The 9,975-nt window shown below is 42.5% G+C and overlaps 2 long non-coding RNA genes across 3 annotated transcripts in view; both read right to left on the bottom strand.

The window, feature by feature from the left end:
• Positions 1 to 274: 274 nt before the first annotated feature.
• On the bottom strand, positions 275 to 1,485 carry LOC111254457 (uncharacterized). The gene is made up of 3 exons (XR_002675035.2): positions 1,390 to 1,485; positions 669 to 932; positions 275 to 399 (listed from the first exon to the last, which is right to left on the bottom strand). It is a non-coding gene; the product is annotated as an uncharacterized LOC111254457 (long non-coding RNA).
• A 5,032-nt stretch (positions 1,486 to 6,517) lies between these two features.
• The window catches only part of LOC147754468 (uncharacterized), a 5,830-nt gene continuing 2,372 nt past the window's right edge, over positions 6,518 to 9,975 (bottom strand). For both annotated transcript variants that reach the window (XR_015317320.1, XR_015317321.1), the window contains exon 3: positions 6,518 to 9,472. This is a non-coding gene — a long non-coding RNA (uncharacterized LOC147754468). The remainder of the gene's footprint in view (positions 9,473 to 9,975) is intronic.

Genomic DNA, 9,975 nt, shown 5'->3' with positions numbered 1-9,975 from the left:
TTATAATAAATGAATTTATCATGCCCTCTTGGCTGTTACATAGCCTGTACCCTTCATCTTGTCGTCTTAGATTGTCCTAGCTGTGAACTAGCCCCCCGCGAAGGTCCTTTATGATCGGACTACGAGTAGGTTCAATTACATTCCTTTAAACAACAGCCGATTATGTCGACAAAGGGCGATTCTTTGTCGATTAGCAAAAAAACGGGCGTCCTAACCTGACCTATTATAAGTCACTTCAATAAATTACAAGCGCACACTTTTGAATTTTTTTATTGCGGCAGTTACTAGCTGTAACAACGAGGTGTCCCAGATCGTCAGAAAGTATGACCGCTCCTGCGATTGAGTAGGCCACAGTCGTATCGAACTCCGTTTAGAAGATCATTGACTTGCTGAAGTCCACTGAAATGTATATTAATATATTTTTCTGAATAATTCACATCACTCAAAGCCTGATTGTTTATCATACAATGTTATAAATAAACGCTTGTCAATGTCATCCGCTCAAGAAAATTATCAGATGATTCTAGCGTTGTGAACGTTTAGGTAGCTAGGGCAATTAAAAGGTCTGTCTGTGCGGATTATGTTGAACAATCTGTACAAACAAATTTGGACCAATAAACCTAGAATTTGATAAAGCGGGTCCAAGGAAACGGATAAATTTTTTTCACCTCGGTGGCATGTTCCTCCTGAATTTGAAAGGATCCCTCAGTGATTGAATATTCGGATGAAGCCATGGCCGTTCAGCGGAGGTTTCTACGCTTAGAAGCATCACCACGATGCCAAATATTGGATAGATGAACGCCCGGAGGCCCGTGAGTGACAGTTGAACCATAATTATTATCCAGGCGACGGTTGCAAGGAGCAACGCAATCTCGCTGGGAAATCTAATTACGGTCAACAACATGGCCTATCAATTTTGAAAACAGTTTGTGCTATAGAAGACAAAGTCGAAAGCTCTTGGTTAGCATTTTTTTTGCTCGGTATTTGTTTTCTACAGGAGCTTTCAAGTAAGAGGACTTAAGATATTCATCGAATTCCGAGACATCGATATTACTATTTACGCATTTAAATCTTGGTCTACTTTCTCGTAGACGGCGTTCTAACCTCGTAGAAGAAGAGCTCCAAAAGCTATGAAGCTAGTAAAAAAAGTTCGTTTATAGATCTTCTGAGTTGGGCATTGCTAATTGGCAAGTAGTCCGAATGCACTCAGTCGACACTTTCTCTGCTGTTCGCTGAAGTAAACCCTATCTGCTAGATTTGTATTGTTTGATTCATCAGATAAACGCGATTACCTAATGCACTGTGCTTTTAACGTTAAGAGAATAGCCGACCGATCAGAGGTGTTGAAAGCATGGACCTGTACTAGTTGTATACAAGGCGACCGCTTACTAATTTCGTGTCGCTTGTACCTGGGCCTGATTTTGATAAATTTCACTCGGAGCTGCGAGAAGCGGGAGGACAGCTTCGTTATGTTCGAAGAAAAATACTTAGAAATTTTGTATTTCTATAGAAGATAGGATTGAGTTAATTATGGTTACAGGTTGCTTATCTGGTCCACTGAAACAACAGAAAGTGGCGTTGAGAACAATTTTAGAAATAAGAACTTCCTTAATAAACGCCAACTAGCAACAATTAAGCGGAGGTCAACGTTCGAATCGACGTAGTAGAAACGCCGTTATCACAACGAAGGCTGTTAATAACAAATAGTTTTTATTGACATCAAACGATAGAAACACACACACACACGCATAATAGAAGGTAATGCAAACGTTTTCGAAACAACGATTTCTCTTTGAAAAATCTGTTAAAACGATTATTCACTGGACGATAAAGCGCAATTGCACTTCCCTCAAATAGTATTCGTACCATTAACTACAACTGAACGAATATTCCATATATCTACATATAGAAAGAACAGAGTGTAGCTATATCAGCACCGGCATCTTCATAGGATAAAAGAATATGTAATAAATATTCGTGCGATCGTGTCCTTTTCAATTTCGCACAGTGCGCGCCTATTACCTAGGACGCATGTGATCAGATGCCCAGACAAAAGTTGGTTTCTGTTTGAAAAAGTTGACCGAGAGAAAAGCTGATTCGGGAAGAAAGGCTCCAGCAGCTGTGTATGTCCGTCGTCGAGAGAGCGCCGTCAAGAATTCTTTTCCTTATGGCCAGCCTTCGTCAATGGCGTACACTGTTTCACTCACCAGGTCCTCCTTTTTTTCACTATGTAGTCCTATGGCGTGGCCTTTGATGGCGTTTTGATAGCGGAACTGCCCCGTAGCCGAATTGTAGCCGACCACGTACAGAAGAGCTGGGTACAAATTGGAATTTAAAGGCCTTTTCTTCACTTTCTTTATCTTTAGCGTACACAGTGGCAGCGGCGGCGGCGGCGGCCCGGAGCCACCGCATCGATGATAGGCCGCACATTGAGACTTTTACTGCCTTTTAAAACTTCACCATTCGAGTAGCATCTACATAGGCGGTACCCAATCCCATCCATTTCAATGACATGTAATAGAGTTCGTATTGTTGATTCGTGCAAACTCAAACGGAAATTATCACACGAACCTGGTGGAGTATAATGGCAAAAACGTCCATATCGAATCATTCTAATTATCAATAAAAGATCTACCATATATCATTGCTTCTTAGCATTATGGATGACACTTTTCGCTCGCAAGGGACCGTTTAATGATAATTGATTTCTCCGTATCTGCATATTTATTGAGGGTGGATATTTTTGACGACTCTTTAGTGGCACAGAAAATGTTCAGATTGAACGAGCTTTGTATCCATGGCTATATTACTTCGTTCGCAGTTCAGACATCATTCAGAGAACCGTTACGAACGCTTACTGAGGCATTCTGTGCTACCAAAACTAAGCAAAAAGCTGGTGCGAAGGTGATCTGACTGGTTACGATTTATTCAGCCGTCGGTGGGACCTCACCTCTCCGGGGAAAACTATCCAAGACGACAATGGTCACCTCCCTGGAGAAATGTACCAATTTTTACTCACAACAAACTACGGGGGGCAAAACAATGATAGCATGGAAGAGATGAATTGGCCCTTACTAGAATACAGCCGTATAGAAAGCTAAGGGCGAAGCACACGAATAGAGATAGATCTTGGAAAGAGATGCTCTGCACTGGTCAAAACTAATCAGAGTTACAATCGGATGCTATCCACTTTGCGTATCGAGCCTTTATTCTGTTCCATTTTCGCTCGTAGAAGCCTACCTAGTCCATGGGGAACTAGCGAAGTGTGATGAAATGCTCAATGGTTGTAAATACTCGAAACATAGGGATTTCTGTGAACAACGTTAGAAGATATAGCGGAGACGGTTGGCTTTCAATAGCCTGTAATATTCCTGTAATGACCTGTAATATTCTTTGACGGAAAGCTGAAGTTTATTAGCAAAATCAAATAAAACGTGGCATGTTTAAGCCTGCCGCTTCTAGCGTTAGCGATAGTACTGCGTTTCCTAATTAAGCAGTCATATCACGAAAAAAATTAGAGATATAAACTTTTTGATGCCAATTTCATATTTAGCTACTTTGTCTCTCCATTTCTGCTATAAAATAAATAAGAAACATTTTCTATTAATGAAGCGGCGGTAATATGACAGCTCGCCAGGTTAGTCACCCCCCAGTCGTCGCCCGTGGTAGCCTATTAGGTAGTGTATTTGTATACTAATCTTAGAGACTGACTGTGGCATAGGTTCGAACCTGGGTATAGATACACGGCTCGCTTCATGCTAGGAATCAGCCGGCCGCATGATAAAATGGGGTAACAGCAATACCGCACGTAAACGCTCAAAGGCTAGAGGTTCAATGAATTGAATTAATTTGTGGTAAGCTAAAATGATTTGTTACTGGCTTCGAAGGATAACAAAGTGAAAAAGGTTTCTCTAATTGAGTCGACAAATTGTATAAAAATCGAAAAAAAAAAAAAAAAGAAAAAAACATGTAACCGATTATTGTTAGCTTTGTAGATGTCCGCCAAGACGTCTTTGGCACATATGAATATCGAAATTGTATTGTTATTTTAATTTGATAACAGTATGCTGATCTTCTTTGTTAATGCATTATCTTCTCACTAGCTTTCAGACACTACGCACCGCGAGTCAGCCTGTTACCGATAAGGTCAGATTCACGAAAGTATTTAAAATAGCGACTATGGCCGCTAGGATGCTTAAGCATTTGGGCTGAACCATTTTTACAATTCCATTGAGATCTATCAGTGTTCTTTCTATGCGTGGCTTTCGACTCCTGCTGCCTAAATCCGCCCTTACCCATCGAGACTTTTCTGTCCGTTCACGAAATGCCGCGCGCTATCTAATTAGTAAGTCGCGCCTTTTTCACCGCCGTTGGTGATCGCAATTAACAATTAACATTAATCTTCATTAATGACTTGCCCACGCCCACTTCAATTCGGCTTACGGACGGCTTGGTACGATTCTATCTCCCTATTTCTCCAAATGGCAAGGCTCGCTTTTTCTCCTGCCTAACTTGGTAGGGGATAGAGTTTGCTTGACAAAACGACTATAGACAACTTGGCGTGTCGTACCCACTGAATGAAATTACTTTCCGCACGCGCAAAGGCCATCTATACTTGAATGTTTGCAGGGTACGGGTAGAAGGCAGACCGAACCTCCCGCAATAGCTGCACCAATAACTATGAACTCTTTCAATAGAACTGTTTAAATAGTTATTGTGAATCAACTAAAAACACTAACAAAAAGGTAACAATGATAAATATCCATCAGAAAAGCACGCTCAAGAAAATACTTAATTAATTAAATTAGTTCTGAAATTAATTAAAGGCACTAGTTTCCTTCAGAGACACCCTTTCAAACTATTCGATATTAACAGCTTTAATCAGATGTTCGATATTGTTTTGTTTGCTTTATCCCTTTCTTTGCCCTTACTTAGGGAGCCGGCCTAACAATATATTTTAGGTTATATATTTCATCACCACTTTGCTGACCAGGCATTCCCGTGATACCAATGAAAGTGAGGTGTTTTTCGGGTTAACAGAAATACAATGCGACACATAGGAAAGCTCTGAACAAAAAGAACGAAGAATACAGGTGGATACATCTAGTGCTGAATTAGCCCAGGCACTTTTTCAGGGATAGACTATCCCTGTCCCGAGTCGAGGGGTAACGTTTCAGTGTCCTGTGAGCCCCGTCTCTTTGTAGCTTCAACAGCGCGCCCCCCGCCATCCTTTAACGTTCGCATCGAACTGGTTCTTGCCTGTGTAGCGTTTCGTGAGTCACCATTGCCGTCGTCCGCGGGTGAGGTATTTCCTGTTCAATATCCGAAAGCCATCGCCTTAGTCCCGAGCTTTCAGCCCCTCTCGTTGCCTCTCGCCGTCCCCCCACTTCATCACTAACATTGTGGTGTTTCTCAGATTGCCAAGCCCCCCAGACCGGGTTAACCTCCCAGTTTTTTTCTTAGGACTGTCTCCTACTTATTTCCCACTGTAGTAGCTAGTCGACCCCGCCTCGAAGCTTGCAAGTTGACCACGGTTTCCTTACAGTCGCAGATGACACACGAACAAACCCGGAAGGAGCCACCTCTACCGCTAGGCGTGTGGCCCGATACTGTACGAACGTAGACGGAGTTTAAGCAGCACAAGGAATATTGGGGTAAAGAGGGAGAGGGGACGAGTGAGGGATGAGGAAAAGGGTCGGCCTTCCAACTTTTCTGCTTGCTAAGCACGTTCGGGCATCGGCTTCGTTGTTGCCGTTAGCTTTCTTTTCGTTCTTTTTGCCTTGCCTTTCTCTCGTCTCTCTTAAGTTTTCTTCCACCTCGAAGCTGCTTTTCGCGCCTTCTCAGTAGCCTCCTAACGAGCTGTGACCAATACCCCGACAGGGGCCCATGCAGAGACGGCCATCTCTGCGGGTTTGGCTGCTCTATCTCGTCCACCAGTTTGGGATAAATATTTCCCCCAACGTCGCGTCCGCCAACATTTTGTTTACAGACCAACAAAATCTAAGGTTGATGGAAGAGGAAAAAGAATGGACCGAGAAAGAACACGACAAAGATGAGAACACTGAGAAAGCGGAAAAAAAGGAACGAAATAAGGACAAACAGCAAAAAAACGAACACTCGTAGGCGCGCTGGACAACCAGATCTGAACATGTCTACAAATCGCTTGAAATCCCTCTGTGGAACAGGGTCCAAAACGATGCAAGAGGATAAAAGTCTTGCTGAACAGTTTCCCTCATTAGGTCCAGAAGTTAAGTTAATCGAGACGGACTTCCGTTTCGAATTTTTATATTTAGGCTGTCTGTAAGATACGTGGCGGGCTAACGCATTATCTCGTTTCCTTATCTAATTAAGATTTGGTTTAGAACAAGTGCATATTCATAGATCGATCATAGTAGTCTGCTGATGTTTAATCCTTTATAAGCTACTTTCTGTAAAGCTTATTCTAAAAGTTATGTTTTGTTAATCCAGCAGCCCTCTGTCTGTTAGATAACATAGTAGGAAAAAAAAATACCTCGGATCGTATTGACGGGGCAAGCCCGATGTAGCTCTATTGAACCGTAATAACCGCTATGCTATATTAAGGAATCATGTCCTAATAAATGTTTTTTATTAGAAATTTTTCTTTGCCACAGTCATGTATATCCTAAATCTCTATTACTTTTTAGTAGCATATCTAGTTAGTGGACAGCATATTGACTCGCGGGTAGCCATATATATATATATAGTACTATTGCAAAGAGCTTTACCATACAATTTAATTTTTTCGATATTATGCAAGAATACCCAGTCGGGTAGGTCGGGTTAATTTCCTTACGGATCGTTGTCGTCCAACTGTGCAGGCTATCCATCCATATTGTACTAAATATTCAAAGTATAATCTAAACACGAGCTGAATGAGTTGTCAACAATTGTACACGATCGGCTACGGCGGACTCGTGGCCAAACTGTTTTCAATTGCACTCGGCACGTGAAGCTAATTATTTTTCACTGGCTACGTTTCGTCATTGCGAACGTCAAAGGTTACGTGCCAGACCCCTCCAGTTCCTCCCCGTTGTGTTCCACAACAGATTTAGATTCTCTCGCATGAAACTACTTTGGCTGGCTCATTAGTAATTTCGACCACTTGCGTTCTCGTTACGAGTTGTGTTACTTCCGAGATACGAAATACTATTCAATTTATACTACTATCTAATTTGTCCATACATATAAGTGATTTTCTTCTGTCCATTCAATACTCGGACGGTTTTCAAATGCTCCTCTGCATATTGTTATTCCGAGCTCTAGGCTGCCAGAATTTAACTATTTGCGATGAAATTTTAATACAGTCGTAGCGTACTTACTAAATGCAGAAGTATGTGAAAATGTCTACGCTCGAAATCGGGCCTTGATCAACCCCCTCAAGCCATGCTTGAGGGTGGTACCGGATGTGAAACTTGAAGCTCATATTGATTAGGTAATTGAGTCAGTCAGAAATCTGGCAGGTATGGAGGAATTTTTCTTATATGCCTATAATTAGATGGGTTGAAGCACCGTTTTGAGTATCTCATAGACATTACAGGTTTGGTAATCTGATTTCATTTTAAAGCTAGTACCCCATCGATTGCATTATTCTGTCTGTGGAGTTGTCCCGAATAATTTCACCATCGATAAATAGTTGCTTGCCCGTCTCCATCTTCTCTTATTTAATATCGATAATGAGTCGCCAAAATCCTAGTCTTCGTCCCTTAGATAGAGATAGGGGTTTTTGCATGCCGGGACGGAAGCCAATCGCAGCAAAATACCAGCTGCTGTCTGTGATCGGAGCGCTAAGCCCTCCAAAGATCCATTCAAGCAAACAGGCCATCCAGTGGGACTTACGACTAATCCCGCGGCAGACCAGCTCACGAACATCCCACTGGTTGGTTGACCCAGCATAGCTGGTAACCTTCTAAGCGCTTAGGACCACTGGTGAGCTTTCAGATCCGAGCTCTCTTTTTCGGCTTCCGGCTACTGCCCGTTTGCGCAGCTGGATGTGAGCCAGTGTGAAGGCCCTTTACGAGGTCTGGTGTGGACAAGGGTTGGGACGGCATCGTATCGTGGCTTCCGACAGCCATAACTCATTGATCCAAATGACAGCAACATTTTTTTAATATAGGCGCTATATATAACAGTTTCTGGGGACTATTAGCTTCTGATTATATACAGATGATAGTAAAAAGGCATAACTTGAAATAGACCTTAGAAATCCTGAGGGAATGGGCTATATGGGCTGTTTATATCGTGCTGACTTGGTTGGCAGTAATGAAAAGGCAAATAGAAAGGACTGCTGAGTTTATGTAAGCTGTGAAAAAAATAGCTTGTAGTTAAACAGGGAAAAGCAAAATATAGGAAGCAAAAAACAAAAGGTAAGTAGGGGTCAACTTTGAGCAACTAAGCTTACTCCGGAAATATAATCGTATTCATGCTGTATAATTGTGGTCTACAATACGTATGGTATATATATTCTTCTTTATAGTGGCACTATAATGGGCGTCCTAGAGTTTGCTTAAATTATATGCAACCTTGAATAGACGCTCTACATTTTATTGTCAAGCGATTGCGATTACGATTGCAATTGCTCAAAAAAGCTCGCTCCTTCCTCGCTAACGAAAATAGACATCGATTGCATATAAATAAACAAACAAAAAAACAAATTTGCTTGGCACCTCTGCTCTTTTTAAGTGTTTTCATTATTGAGACCATCTTTCGCACCCCTCCCGCCCCCCGCCCACCAATAAATGGCACGGCTATACTCACACAACAATATCCCTTGAATGCCCCTGCGTGTCTGGTCAGTCAGGCGATAAACCGAACTTAAACTGCACGTGGGCTTGTGCGATGACTATGTGCAAATGTGTTGTTTTTGGATGTGAGCCATAGGGTCCTTCTGGCGATACTTTGCGGCAAAGAAAGTTCTTCACATGGACGCACTCACTGAACGAACCAACGAGTTAGTCCAAGTCTGTCAGTCGTTCGACGCCTACTCGCAACGCATGACTCTTCTGAAGAGCCCTTGACCTGTCCACGGCAGTAACGGCCCTACCACTCATCCCTTGCCCAGTTGCTCCTTCTAATTTCAATGCAGTAACAGCAGGCCGAAGGCCCACTCGGTCCATTGACGTGAAGCGGCAGCATTAGCGCGGCCGCGGCGGCTAGAGTGTAACGACGATGTGTCTATACAGGTAATTCGGGTGAAGCCCAGAGATAGCTGCTCTAGCTACAGCTAAAGCTAGCGGCGGGACTTGGTAGCTCCGAATCGGACGGTGGACAATGCGGCGCTGATGGCGAGGTGACTGTTAAGCCAATTGGCTGCGCGGGAACTACCACATGGAGAGCACTCTGGTTTGTTCCCGCAGGACATCATGGTTTGCAGGTGTACTTTGCTTCGGCGGTAGCCTGATATAGTAATGTGGGATGATGATGTGGTAGGAGACACAACAGCTCCTTGCGGAAGCTGTAACCGACAAAAAGATAGATGAAAAGTGGGAATAACGATGGGGGTGCTAGCAACGAAGGCGTTCATTGTCGCCGGGACAGAGGAACGAAAACATAGCCATGTGCCAACTGAGTTAGCGAGCCAAATCGCTGAGAGCTGCAAGCGTCAAATAATCGCGTTCTGATAAAAAGACGAACGAATGAAACAGCAACACGATAAGAGAAGCAGTGATGACGATAAAGTGTACATGATGTACATATAAATGTGTATGAATTTATCGATATGTATATAAAATGGTCAGCAATTTTGCCGCTTTTAAGTCGACGGTGTTATAATTACAATAATTTAGGCCGTTTAGTGGGACTAAATCGTCAGTTGTCTGACCTGCATGAAGTAACTTTTCTATGGAACTTAACCATTCCATTATTTCTAAAGTGGCATATTACGATAAATATATTAGAGGCTTACGTAAGTGATTAATGAGCGTTGTCCATGAAGCGAATTTACGAAATCGTATATAT

The sequence above is a fragment of the Varroa destructor genome, unplaced genomic scaffold (genome assembly GCF_002443255.2).
Source record: "Varroa destructor unplaced genomic scaffold, Vdes_3.0 BEIS01000007.1, whole genome shotgun sequence".
NCBI lineage: Eukaryota > Metazoa > Arthropoda > Arachnida > Mesostigmata > Varroidae > Varroa > Varroa destructor.
Note: the sequence above shows the minus strand (reverse complement) of the source record. Positions and strands in the feature narration are given on the sequence as shown.